At 41.1% G+C, this 13,514-nt stretch overlaps 2 long non-coding RNA genes across 2 annotated transcripts; one reads left to right on the top strand and one right to left on the bottom strand.

Moving 5' to 3' along the window:
• Positions 1-12: 12 nt before the first annotated feature.
• Positions 13-13,004, top strand: LOC144039379 (uncharacterized). The gene is made up of 3 exons (XR_013289425.1): positions 13-215; positions 448-537; positions 12,288-13,004. It is a non-coding gene; the product is annotated as an uncharacterized LOC144039379 (long non-coding RNA).
• On the bottom strand, positions 1,762-10,457 carry LOC144039383 (uncharacterized). The gene is made up of 2 exons (XR_013289428.1): positions 9,926-10,457; positions 1,762-3,608 (listed from the first exon to the last, which is right to left on the bottom strand). It is a non-coding gene; the product is annotated as an uncharacterized LOC144039383 (long non-coding RNA).
• Positions 13,005-13,514: the final 510 nt, after the last annotated feature.

Raw genomic sequence — 13,514 nt, 5'->3', positions numbered from 1 at the left:
AACTTTCTCCACCAGAGGGCGCTCAACACTGCTGTGTCGACAGACGCCACCACAGATAATCCACATCACATATGAGCACTGAATCGTACATCGATGTCACCGCCATGGGGAATTATTATTTTTTTTTTATAAATTCAAGAAGAAAAGAAAGGTGGAGCGAACATGAAGTGGCCTCGTTTATGAGCAGTTTTACCCTCAAAGCAAGAACTCATGAGGTTGGCTTTCTCAAATAAGACTGAACAATGAATGTGAATTATTGAACTGTAACATCGTTTTGCTAATTGAATTTGCTAACATTGTGGCTAACATTATAATTTGGCCCGATGAAACAGGCCACCAAATGCAGAAGGCTTTACTAGTATTTCACTTTGGAATTACTCCGATTGTTGTTGGTTGTTTAACTAACTTTACGTTTCTCGTACCTTGTACTTTTTTTCAAAAACAAAGGGCTGAGGAAGTAGTGGGAAACAGCTGTCAGAAAGTAATACTTCCTTTCCTGTCCTTCTCCAGTGAGTTGAAACGTTTCATCAAGATCAGGTAAATATAAATGTTAGTGTTTTTTTTTTTTATCTAGAAAGCCCACATGTCAGCTACATTTCAGGATCTTCTTACACCGATTCAGTATTCATCATTACAGTGAGTGTTATGTAGCCTAAAGTGGTTTCAACAGTCATGCAATCATTAGAATAGAAAAATAGATGTTTTGTATTTTTGTGCTTATCTAATCCGAAACATCACATGAAATGTTGCATACATTATTTTTGCAGCCTATTTAAAAAATATATATATTAGTATGTTTGTATAAATGAGATTAACTTGGTACACTTTGTAGGTTGGCGTTTATGGAGTACAGTATAATACAATATGTTTACTTAAATTATTCTGCTAATCATGGCAAAGGGCAACCCAATTTAATGAAGCATATACTGTAGCCACACTAGTGTTAATTTCGTCAATAAAAACTAAACAGATATAATTTCGTCAACACACATTTTTCACCGGACTAAAACTTGACTAGAATGGACTAAAACCCTCATTAATACACAATACCTGGGACTAAATCAGAATGTACTTCACCTAATAAAATAAATAAATAACTGGAGTAAAATGTATGGACATTTTAGTTGATTTAAAAAAACGAGACAAAAATTATATGATTTTGTAAAATCTTGTCTCTGCTAATCTGTCATGTCATGTGACCCGCAGTGACCCCCCCCCCCCCACCCCCCTTCAAATCTGCAGCTAGCTAGTGCAACATGCACAAACACATGGGACGTAACATTAATCCAACAGCTATAACGTTCCAACAATAATGTTAATCCGACCGCTAACTAATGCTGGCTAATCTCGTAGCATGGCGCCATAGTAGCCACTTGTTGATGTACTGTAATTGTGTGTGAAAAAAGATGAGAACATTTTATGTGAAATAGTTTTAGATCCAAAATGTTCAACATTATCTGCTGACAGAAAAAAAATATACAGGGGTAAAATGATTGTCCTGACTAGAACTAGAGTAAAACATCGACAGTTTTTGTTGACTAAAACTAGGCGAATAAAATTATGTTTCCTTGGACTAAAATAAAGACTGAAATGCTAGATTTATAGTCGAATAAAAATTGACTAAATCAAAACAAGTAACTGAGTAACTATGATAAAAACTAACAAGCGTGATTGAAACTGAACTAAAAATGAGACTAAATTTAAAAATGGCGAAGAAAATCAACACTAATCCACTCTCACACAGAAGCAAGGTAGGTTGACTCATTTGAAACAACTTTATTGTCATTTACAAACTGGAATTTAATACAGTGGAACCTCGGAGTTTGAACGTCTCGGAACTCGTACAATTCGGACTTCAACCAAAAAATCTCAGTAAAAAAATGTCTCGGAGTTTGAACTCATTTTCGGAGTTTGAACACCCGAGCAAAGCAAGCTAAGACGAGCATACCTTGAAAACGGGTAGCCGAGCGAAGCCAAAGCGAAGCCGAGCGAAGCCGAATGCTCACGTTGCGGTAGTTGTAACTACGGCGACTACTTCTGTAAATACTGGCACGAGGAACCCCCCCTTAGCTGTTGAACAACGTGCCTGACGTTAAACAACGCACGCAAGGACCACTTAGTAGTCTAACAATATGCCTAATGTAAAATACACAAACTCAGCACTGAACTAAAGCTAGCATTAACACAGCATTTATCATCCACTGATGCCATCACACCACAACAACAAAGGTAAGGTATTTTTTATTGTTTAAATACTGTACATGGTATAAATGTAAAAAAAAAACATAAATAGAAATTAACTCTTTGACTGCCAAAAACGTTAAATAACGTTTAGTAAAAGTGTGCCAAAGACATTAAAAGACGTTTGTTTCAAAACAGAGGTGAAACTAACCATTTTCTATTGTTGATTACTCAAAAACGGAATAAGGTAGAAACAAACTTTTTCTTCTGATGAAAGATGAGAGTCCAATCTTTCATTTGGTAGTATGTGTGTTTCCATAGTCCAAACACATAATTTTCTGTGGACCTTGAAAGATCAGTCAAAAGATCAGTCAAAATGCTTAAATCGGCTGGCACCCACGGCATCCCTTTTCGGAAAACGTCTGGCAGTCAAAGAGTTAAAATAGGAATTTTCTGTTTTTGGAGCTTGGGAGCGGATTAATTGCATTTACATTATTTCCGATGGGGAAAAAATGTTTCGGAGGTTGAACAATTCAGACTTTGAACGAATTATGTTCAAACTCCGAGGTGACGCAGTGACGTGAACACTGATCAATGCATATTTCAATACTGTATGTAATCTAGTGGTACCTCATCCACAGTGCATTGAAAGATCAACCGGTGTGCCTTGATTTGACTTAGTTGGTCCTAAAATGATTATTTCTTTACGACAAATAATGTGTCTGTTTTCATCTGTCAATGCCAGCGATGTATATAATAACATGTAAAGCATGAGTGCTTTTCTACTAGAGGGCAAAAGGCCAAATTAACCTGTGTTCTACAGTACTTGTTGTCATTTATACAACAAAAAAGTTTTGTGTTCAAGTAAACAGGCCCAGATTACTTTTTTAAATAATTATTATCATCATAACGGAATATACATTTTGATCTTCGTCGGTGCGCCTCGAGATTTTTCTAACGTGAAATGTGTGACCCAGCTCATTAGCGTTTGGGAATATATTTGCCATATTCAGTCAGTCAGTTGTATGTGAACTTCTCAAGGAAGGCAATAGACTGTATAGTTATCACCTGAGCAGGGTATAGACCCACCCACCAAACTATACAACCTACTACCTCACCCTGACAAAGCCCAGTTCCAATAAACATCCACCTGTCAAGTAACCTAATACACCACTCGGGGAGCACAAACAGAAATGATCACAACAGCCCATGTATGTGCGCTGCCTGCCTCTGATTGGACGGTGCCGTTGTCACCTGGGCGATGATTTGCTGAGTAAGCTGTCTCCTTGGGTAAGACAGTAGATTGTATAGTTATCTCGAAAAGAGGCTACACAACCCTCACAACTATTCAATCTACTACCTCAGGCCCAAGGGCAGCATTCGTGTTGCCTCGCATACTGGAGTCATCAAGGTCACACTTCGTGATTCTACAAGAGAAACAAAAGAGGAGGGTTAGATTTGTGATTTTGCTCAAATGCATTCAGGTTAGAACAATACATTCAATTATGCATTCTTTCTGACTTATGTGATTTGTCAATAATAGTAATAGTATAAAAGTTTATATGAGGAACAAAATGGTGACTTATTCATGCCGAGAAATTTCAACAGAGAAATATCAACATAATATTGATTTAAAGATATCAAACTAATAAGCACACAAACGAGGAGAAATGTGTCAAAGGCAAACAAAGTACACACTCACTGGCTTCCTGAGACTCTAGCATGTAATCGAAAGAGAAAGAAAGAAAAAAAAGCCTCTTTGCCAGGAGCTCATTTCCGTTTTTGCCAAAAACGGAGTTCATTCCAGCGGGCTATCCTGTGCTGCTTCTCAGTTAAAGGTAGACACACACACACACACACACACACCGGCTCACTTGCAAACATGGCTGCCGCCAGCTGCCTCGGCTCGGGTGCAGGGCTGAGATTCTGCCCTCCGAAACAAAACAAGGAAATACAAAATGGCGGCTGGCGCACCGGCCATTTTAAGTCTGCAATAAAACATTGTTTCCATTCTGCTGTCGCCCGATGCTGTTCTGTAACGAGTGATGCAGATTCGAACTTGTGCCAAACGGCGACACAAAGCCAACTCGTTCAGACGACACAATCGCAGAACAAGGTCGGGCAGGTAACGTGGCAGGGAAAAAAACAACTTGCCGAATATTTCAAGTAGAGAAATGTCACAACTCACATAAATTAGCATACAGCCCGACGCAGGTCCAGACCAGCCCGTCATTCGCGTCCATAGACTCTTTTAGTCTGATTTGAGGAGCAGACGGGGGTAAGGCAGAGGTGGGGGTGATGTGTTGGCATGATGCCCATGCCTGCAACAGTGCCAATGGCACATCTACAAGCTATGTTTGGCCAGAAAGAAAACAGCCCCAGACTGGAGTGGACAGTCTAATGTTGAAATGGCAAAGTGACAGCGTAGTTAGAAGCAAATGTGGGTCAAATGGCTGAATACGCTGCTTCTGGGAATTACAGCCCAGAAACGACCAGTCAATAGCACTAAAAGGTGCCTTATTAATATGTGTGATGTATTAAGTAGATGCTGTGCTGTTGCCCCCCACACTTCTTTTTTGTCTTTTTTTTTTTAATTAATGCAAGCAGACAATGTACCTGCCAAACAACAAAATACGACTGTATATGAGCTTGCCGACAGGGTGGACATCAGTGACAAATTGAATGTTTTTGGCTAATGTTAGCATTTTATAAGCACACTTAGCAACATGATTCAGGTAGCAAGCTATATATAGTTTAGCAAATACAATTTGAATTTCTTAATGTTTTTTTTTTTTTTAATATCAGTTGTTTCATTATGACAGGGTGGAAATGTTAGCTTGACAACATCCGATTAAACACATCAAATTACGAAACATAAGTGTAATTATTTATTCTGCAACTGGTTTCAGTCTACACTGAAGAAAGATCCTAATATCCCAGAAAGATGGTATTTTTTTTCAAAGGGGGTGTTACCCCATAATGACAGGGTAGACATCAATTTCAGGGACATGTTCAATATGATTATGAAAATAGAACGTACACGATCAAAATGATTATTTTTCAGCAACCGTGTAAAAATGAAATCACATCCAATTGGTAAAAAGATTGCATAAAATAACTGCGCTATTCATATAAGGACACCCAAAAGGCACTTCCCAGTGATTTTGACCCGACTCCAAACTATTTTTAAAGCTAAAGTCCATCAATCTAGTCATGTGATGTCTTCTGGGTGTAGCATTTGGTGGCCATGCATTTTCGGTAGCATGGGAATGAGTGCATATTCTCGTAAACCCACCCTGGCAAGCTTCAAGATGAGTTTGTGGACAGTTGAAAAAAAAAAATGCCAATCAGCATCCTTTGAGAAGATTCAATTGATAATTATATGTGTGATTTAGAAAGATTTTTTTAAAGGATTTTGACTAACATTTACAATTCTATGCTTCCAATAGTTTGTGGAAGGCCTCTTTCTGTTGCAGCAAAACATTAAGGTTTGTAAATACATGTTTTAATGAGCCTGTTAAGAGAAGGCTGACCTCAACTCGATCAACCACCTTTGGGGTGGACTAGCAAAGAGGTTTTGGATGATTTTTTGTGACATCATCTAATCTACCTGTCGTTGAATCTGGTAAAGTCTCAGGAAGCCACGAAACCCACAATCTGGTGCCTGGTCCTCATTTACCAAACACAAAATCTCCATTCAATGGCTTCAATTAGTTTTCCATAACTTTTTGTGGAAGATCCAAAGCTCGGCCCATGGCCAGCAAATTCACCATTTTAGATCACCGAAGAACCAATACAGTAACAATACAGAGTCTAAATCATGCCAACATCGAAAGCAACAATAATAATAAAGTCAATGGATTAAACTAATATGAATAAATGATTTCAGTTCTGGGTGTGTCATCCATCCATTTGTACAGTAAATCAGAAAACGCCCAAAAAAGCAGCTGATCAAAGGGTGCAGTCAAGGAAATACCCGTCAGTCTTCCCTGTCGGGAAGAATGCTTGGCACAAATACAAAGTGGTCACCAGACGACTGCAAAAGAATGCGTCTCTGTCACTCGTTTGGTCTCGCAGTTTCTCGCCACGTTTGGTCTCGCAGTTTCTCGCCACGTTTGATGCCAAGAATGGGCAGCGTCTGTATTGCCTGGCAGAATTTGAATGAGGGAGGGAGGAGGCGGCTAGGCGGGGTGGGGGGTGGGGGGGGGTGGGGGGTGGGGGGGGGATTTTGGCAGAGGATTATGCCACATAATTGGTTGAATGAAGAATTCCCACAGTTAAGATGAGCAAAAAAAAAACTTTCATCTGGATTTTCTTGTCATGGAGCGGATCAAGAGTCACTTCACTTATTGTACTTTTTCTGGATCCTTTACGTTTGCTATAGAACTGGCGCCGAGCTCCCTCAATGCACTTAATGTTCTATAGCGCCTCATTAGTCTCAAACACAAAAGAAACCACGAGCACACAAATCCATGTTGTCAACCACAGTGACACAGCTGTGTGATCTGAACCGTTTAGCTGATCCTGCCTTACTACATGTTCCTTGCTTTAAACTACACATGATGCTTTGCAGGCTGACAGATATAAAAGGTGGGCAAACGTGAGTGACTCAGATAATGCGGGGGGGGGGGGGGGGCTCCATTGTGTCCTTATCACACTGTCCCACAATCTTTTCAAACATAGATAAGTTTGTATTCCGAAAAAGCTTGTTTAGAATAAGCTTGATTGAGTTGAGCTCGATCCAACAAGTCAACGGCATTGACGTTTAACGCTTGAAGTCGACTACGGTCGTCAATCACATATTTCAGCAATCTTGTTTTCAAATCGGCCAATTTACAGAGGACTGGACTGTCTGCTGCTGTCACCGGACTGTAACGCTCTGTGGAGCAGCGAAATGTCAGGCTGACAAGGTGACGGTTGTCATAGGCCTTCACGGGTCTGAGAGAATGATTAAAGGCTGCTTGTTGATGAGAATAGCAGTTAGCCGGTTAGCCAGTTAGCTATCTATTCTGATTGCCGCTGGTCTCATAATATTCATACCAGCAGGACTGTGTCACTGGCGGCGTTGGAACGAGCGCAGCGCCGTTAAGTTCCTTCTTCGTCACCAAAATCTTGTGTCCAAAAATGTGCGGACAACAACTGTGTGAAAACTTTATTAATATCACAGCACGCATAAGATAGCAAACATGACATCTGTTACTTTTCAACACTCTGTCGTTAACACTTGTCGCGGTATGAGACTGGTATTGTGGTCACGTGAAAAAATATGCAAGGCCATCCTCAAATCCAATAACAGCAAACATGGGAAATACAAACAGTAATGGGGTTTCCATCCAAACGTTTCATAATTTTAAAGCGAATTCAGTGAAAATGCGCAAAACGAAATGTGCCTATTTCCATGTCATTATTTTGCAAATATTGAGAGGAGACTGTGCCATAAGATGATGTCATATGAGAGTGTCTCTCTACCACAAGACACTCAGCTGACTGTCGACAAAAGATTAATGTTCCCTTTTTTTATCAATTCCAGAAATATTTTTATCGTGTGCCGTCATTTTTCATAACTATAATATGTACGTGTGACGTAAAATGCGGTCATAACGGGCAACGTGGTATCCGATCTCGTCATGGTTTACAGTAGACTATTCACAAAACCTGTTTCCATAGCCAACATTCGCATTTTCCTTTTATCGATATGCTAAAGTGTAAAAGCTGGTTTGTGACTTTTAGGCCTTTTTTTGAATTCCCATTCAGTTTTATTTTCGCAATTATTGAAAAATTTGAATAAAAAATTGTTGGATGGAAATCCACCTAGTGAAAAACAGAAATGGTTTATTTCTTTAATACGCATTATCTACGGAACACAAGATGAGACATGCCAACTCATTGAAGAGAAAAACATACACTACACTACATTCAGAATAATGATGAGTTGCATTTTTTAATATTTAGTTATTTTTATGCCGGTGCTGAAAAGCAGTCGGTTAGTTGGCTCAACTCATCATATTGTATTTAGCTACAAATAATCTTTAGTCCTTTCATCCCTAAAACTTGATGAATTAATTTGCAATGTCATTGGTTTTGTATAAGAATTGTTCTTTCTCCTCTGTCGCGCTTTGCTGATTTTCTAATCAGCTGTGTGCTTAACATTCGGGATGAGTTTAATCGATTCGTCGTTACGAGTTCTAGCTGAAAGGAATTGAGGCCAAATGGATCGCACTACTTCGCTTCAACCAGCAGAGGCGCTGTTCATTGAATCTCACGTGTTTGCTGTTGGAAAAAGTCAACATGACTCCCATTAGTGACATCTGCGCTTTGGCTACTTCCTTGGTCAACACGAATCAAAATTCTGAACATGCAGAGAGAAATGATCCAGCCCATTATATTATAATGATGTTTCAAAAATATTTGCTCATGGCTAATGATTGATATTTCTCTGATCACAATCACGTCATCACAAGGACCCAATGTAGGATACGCACTTTCATACAAAGATCTGACATGATTCGGATGAAACAGCTGTGGCTTCCTGTGTGGCACCAGAAACTTCCTGTCGCCTTGCTGCAAACAGCGACAGGTCAGCCCAGATTTCAGCCAGTAAGCTTCAAGCGGGAAGTCAGCCCGATTGCCTCAAGGAGAAACGTCATGACGAAACACACGAAGTTCATCTGAGGATATGCGAGGGGGGTGGGGAGGGAGCTCTGCCACTCCCATCGCTCTTCCTATCTCATGCGCCCGTTGTTGTCTCTCTTATTTCTTATTTCTCTCGTCAATCACTAGAAAAACGAGAGCCTGGTAAAGAATTCATATGCATCCTAGTGCCCAAACGAACGTCTGAACATGTGCTGATATGGCGCAATATCGACAAATTGGCCGAGGAAGCATGGCGCCTGCTCGTGTCTGCTGTTCTTTAACACGTGGCATCAAGGCGCCATCTTAGAAGCAATTGCTATTGAGATATTAACAAAAGGCTAAGAATATGAAGTACAGTCTATAGATTACTGTTAAAAAATTGTCCTAAAGGTAGTAAGAAATCGTCCCAATGGTCACTTTTAGCCTTTGAAACACGCCTGTGTTGTCTAAGACAAACATTCCAGTTGCCACTTTCGAAAGACAGTCACGCTTCTCGATTGCATAAAGCAGAAACGTGTTCGTTCGATAAAAAAAAAAAAAAGTGTTTTCCTCAAAGACAAAAGTGTAAACATTGCATGAGGGGACTAAGAAACACTGTGTTAACTTATCAAAACGCCTCACACTGATAAGAGAGCCACCAAGCACCCCTTTGCCCTGCGTCCGTGATCTTTTGCGAGTTAAACTTCACTTTAAAGCGACGGGAATGTTGACGTTTCGTCACCGCTTTAAAAAGTTAGCGAAAAGGACCTGCACTTGCGCCCGTCGTTAGACGCCGTGACACCTGTTCGTTATGAGAAACCACGGAAAGATTGCTGACTGCTTAGCACGAGAGCAGAGAGGGGAGGGGAAGACGAGCATGAGAGAGGAGAGCCAAGAGAGTTTGAAGGGACGCGAGAGACTGCAGGGAGTCCTGGAGTCCCTCTGAGCTTGACAAAAGTTTCTCCTGCTTTGCCCATCGAGCCAAAATGGTGCCGTGCGGCGTGGCAGCTGACGACGGCCGACACGTTTTCAAGCCCAAGATCATGACCGAGGACGGAGAAAGTAGGAGAGCACATTTATAGGGCAATGAAATCGACAACGAGAGGTGTTTGAGGGGAAAATGGAAAAATACCTGAAGCCTGAATGTGAGCGGCGGCCTGGGCCGGAGGACTGGAGGAGGAGAAGAGGGCCATGATGGCGGGAAGAAGGGAAAAGAGAGGACGAGAGCACACCCTCTGAGAGCAACACCCCTTTTTTTTCCCACAATCCCCTCCTACTGACGTGAGTGCGTCCGTTCATGCACAGGGTGACACACAGCCCTACAAACACACATCCGAAATGAGCGCCGGCGACCCCGGCGTACTCCAGACAATTTCACGATGTCGGGAAAACCGAACGGAGATAACAACGCAACAGACGCAAGTTATAAACATCCGCGTGATCAATTTGCCAGCCTTCGGATCGCACCCTCTGCTCTGGCCTGTGCTGTATTTGCCTGCGTCTGCCTGCCCACTTTGGCACCGCTGCCAAGAGGGAAAGAGAGCGAAGGGAGGGCGGCTGTACAGACACAGAAAGAGGAAGGGAGGGACGGACGTGCTGTCGCGAGAGAGGGCGAACAGAGAGGAGGAGTCGCAGAGGGGAAGCTCGGAAAGAAAGAGTGTTACAGTAAGAAGTCATGAATTGTCGCGAGCAGATGCAGTGACACAAAACAGTGGCAAAGGCAGCAGCTGGGCCGCTCGCGTGTTCATCGGCAGAGACAAAACCACTCGCCTTGTTCTTTCCGGGCGGACAGATGGCAAGAGAAACGAGCTTGCCATATTGTTCACCCTCGCCATGTTTGCTAAATGCTGGAGATGCCTTTACTGCTTTATGGTGAGAAACAGTAAACAGATGGACATTTGCAAACCAGTTTGCCGGGCGCAATAAGATAAACATTCATATTCCCTCAGACGACGTATTCATATATTAAAGAAGTCAAAATTTTGAGTCACTGCCAGTGGATGGGTGACCTCAATGATGAAAACGTACCAACAACCTTCTCTGAGTCGGCCTGTGGGCCAATCATTGGCCACAAATGACACAGGGCCGGCCAATCTGAGCTCACGATGGAGCTGACATCATTTCAAAAAATGCCGAAAACAGGAACGCATTCTTTGTTCCCGAACTTTACACAAGCACCCGAGGACGACACATACTGTTTTACACGACACATGCAGTCCTTGGAACACTCACCCAGGAGATGACAGGGCAAAAAAACAACGGTCCAGGTTCTTTACTTCAACTCCACTTGAGGCTTTTCTTGGAGATATGACACACATACACACAGCTGTACTGTACGAAAACACACATGTGGAAGCACCAATCCAGTTGTTCCGTGGAGGCGCACATTCAGCCAAGAGCTCGGACAGCCCCTCCGACTTGACGTCACGTCTCCTTTGTTGTTTATGAATTTATTTCTCTCCTCAGCTGAACTCTCTGAACCCAAAGTACCCACCCGGCTCCTCCCCTCCTCTACTCCTGTCCTCCAGTCCTACAATTACTCCCTGCCAAAGACGGCAGGCGCGTACAGTAACAAGGGATAACTGCGAAGGCAGGAGGGGAAAAAAGAAAAAGTGACTTTTTTGTACTCTTTTTTTTTTTTTTCTTTTCTCGACGGCTGTCTCGCGTCGCTTCCTGCTGGCTTTGTAAAAGTTTCAGCTGCATGGCGAGCCGGCCTCTTTTGGCGCTTGTCCAACTCCTGACTCTTCTGTCCCTCTGCAAGAAAGAGAAGGCGGCCAGGACAGCAATAGTGACAGCTGGGCTGGTATTGATAGTTGCTCGCAGAAGCTAGTCAGTGTTCCTATTTCGTGCACACACAAAACATAGGGTTTGAGCATTACAGGGGTTAAGCATTGTGTCTTGAGTTGGATGTAAAAGAAGGAAAGTTATATTTGTAGTCATTTCAGTGTACCAATTCCGGACCCTTGGCTGTTCACAGCCAGTTCACACAGGCCATGTCAGATAACATGCAATTCAATCGAGAAAAGAACTAGGTTTTATATGAATAAAACCACTGGCAGTAATAATAGCATTAACATAATAACAACAACAACATAATTAGATTTTCTCAAAATTTGATAATTTTTCATTTCTATTTAAGACTAACAAAAATCAATTTGCTTAACTTAACCATTGCTCCATGACCAATTCAAATGGCAAACGTATAGTGAAGTCAGTGTGCAACAGGAGGACATGATATTTGTACATATATAAAATTGGAACAAATAATTTAATTAATTTTAAAATCAGGCAAAGTTAACACCGTATATAAACCTGATCTCCACTAATGCCTTTAGAGCTCACATAGCGAAAACATTCATAATGTGGTTTTGGCATGAGTCATAATACAATTAAACAGTGCTTATATGTTACTTCTCTACCAGGACATGTAAAACAAATTTAAACCATGGTGTAAATTATTTCTAACCGTCTGCTGTGACTTTTGTTTACTCCAGTTGCCTGACATGACCTGCGCGATACTGCCCCCTTGTGGCCACATTAAAATTCAGCAACTCAAGAGGATGTCAACAGCTTGACCTCTTATCGCTACTGGCTTATCTTCAACAATCTTGTTGTGCTCCTCCCACTGTTTTTTTTTTTTTTTTGCTACCCTTGTCCCAATAGAATTCCATCTGGTTAAAGCATAAGCTCAGTATTAGCCAGCGGTGTGACACTTAAAAATATGTTTGCTTGTGCTGATCTGATTACAGTGAGTACAAATGGGCCAAACTGGAGCAATGACTCCTGCAAGACCAATGAGACTCCAGATAAGATGTCAGGCTATAATCTGCTTCATTTACCTTAGTGCAAATAAGAATGAGGTTAAGCATTTTAAGTCTCTGTGTGAGTTTTCCAACTGGCTGTTACACTTTTGTTTACAATCCAATCCCTGTTGTGGAGGTTTTCCTCATTACCAACGCCTTCCTGTGACTGGCTATGTGATGTAAATCATTAAACAAGGCTGACGCAGGCTCATTTGTTTCATTATCTTGTCTAGTGCAGTTTTATTCTGTGCTGTACATGCTGTGTAGCATGTGTCTACTATTTTTCTTCTAATGTAATAGATGTGATCATGTTTTAATGAAATGCCTGCTGCCTTCAATTGTCAAATCAAACTGCAGCTATTAACAGGAATTATTGTTGTATTGTGATTAAAAAAATAATAATACAAATATGTGTATATAATATCCTACATATAAAGAGAGGTTTTCTATTTGCTTAAGGTCAAAATATGTTTTAATATATTCTATGTGTGGTGCTATCTCCTTGCATGAAGTTATTTGGTGAAATGCTTGGAAGCTATAACTTTATAAATAAAGTGAATTATGAAGGAAGGTTTGCTGGAGGTCAAAATGTTTTGGGATTAACCAAAACAAAAAAAACATTGAGCGGAATCAGTCATCTTTGTTGTTTATGTTTGCCTGGAGCACTTTAAGAAGTTGCGCAATTTGAATGAGATAAATCTGACTTCCCACCTTCCCCGAATGCGGTATAAGACACTCTGATGTCATTTTCAGTGGACGACAAATGGCAAAATGGCCGCGCCATGAGATAGATAAAAATAGTGCAAAAAGACTTTATTTAATTGGGATTAATATTGTGTTTGTGCAATATGAATTAAGCAGCAAAATCCAAAAATGTTTTTGTGAACGTCAGGGGGTGGCCATTTTGCCACTTGTTGT

The sequence above is a fragment of the Vanacampus margaritifer genome, chromosome 1 (assembly GCF_051991255.1).
Source record: "Vanacampus margaritifer isolate UIUO_Vmar chromosome 1, RoL_Vmar_1.0, whole genome shotgun sequence".
Taxonomy (NCBI): domain Eukaryota; kingdom Metazoa; phylum Chordata; class Actinopteri; order Syngnathiformes; family Syngnathidae; genus Vanacampus; species Vanacampus margaritifer.
The sequence above is the reverse complement of the archived record's forward strand: the minus strand, read 5'-3'. Positions and strand labels throughout refer to the sequence as shown.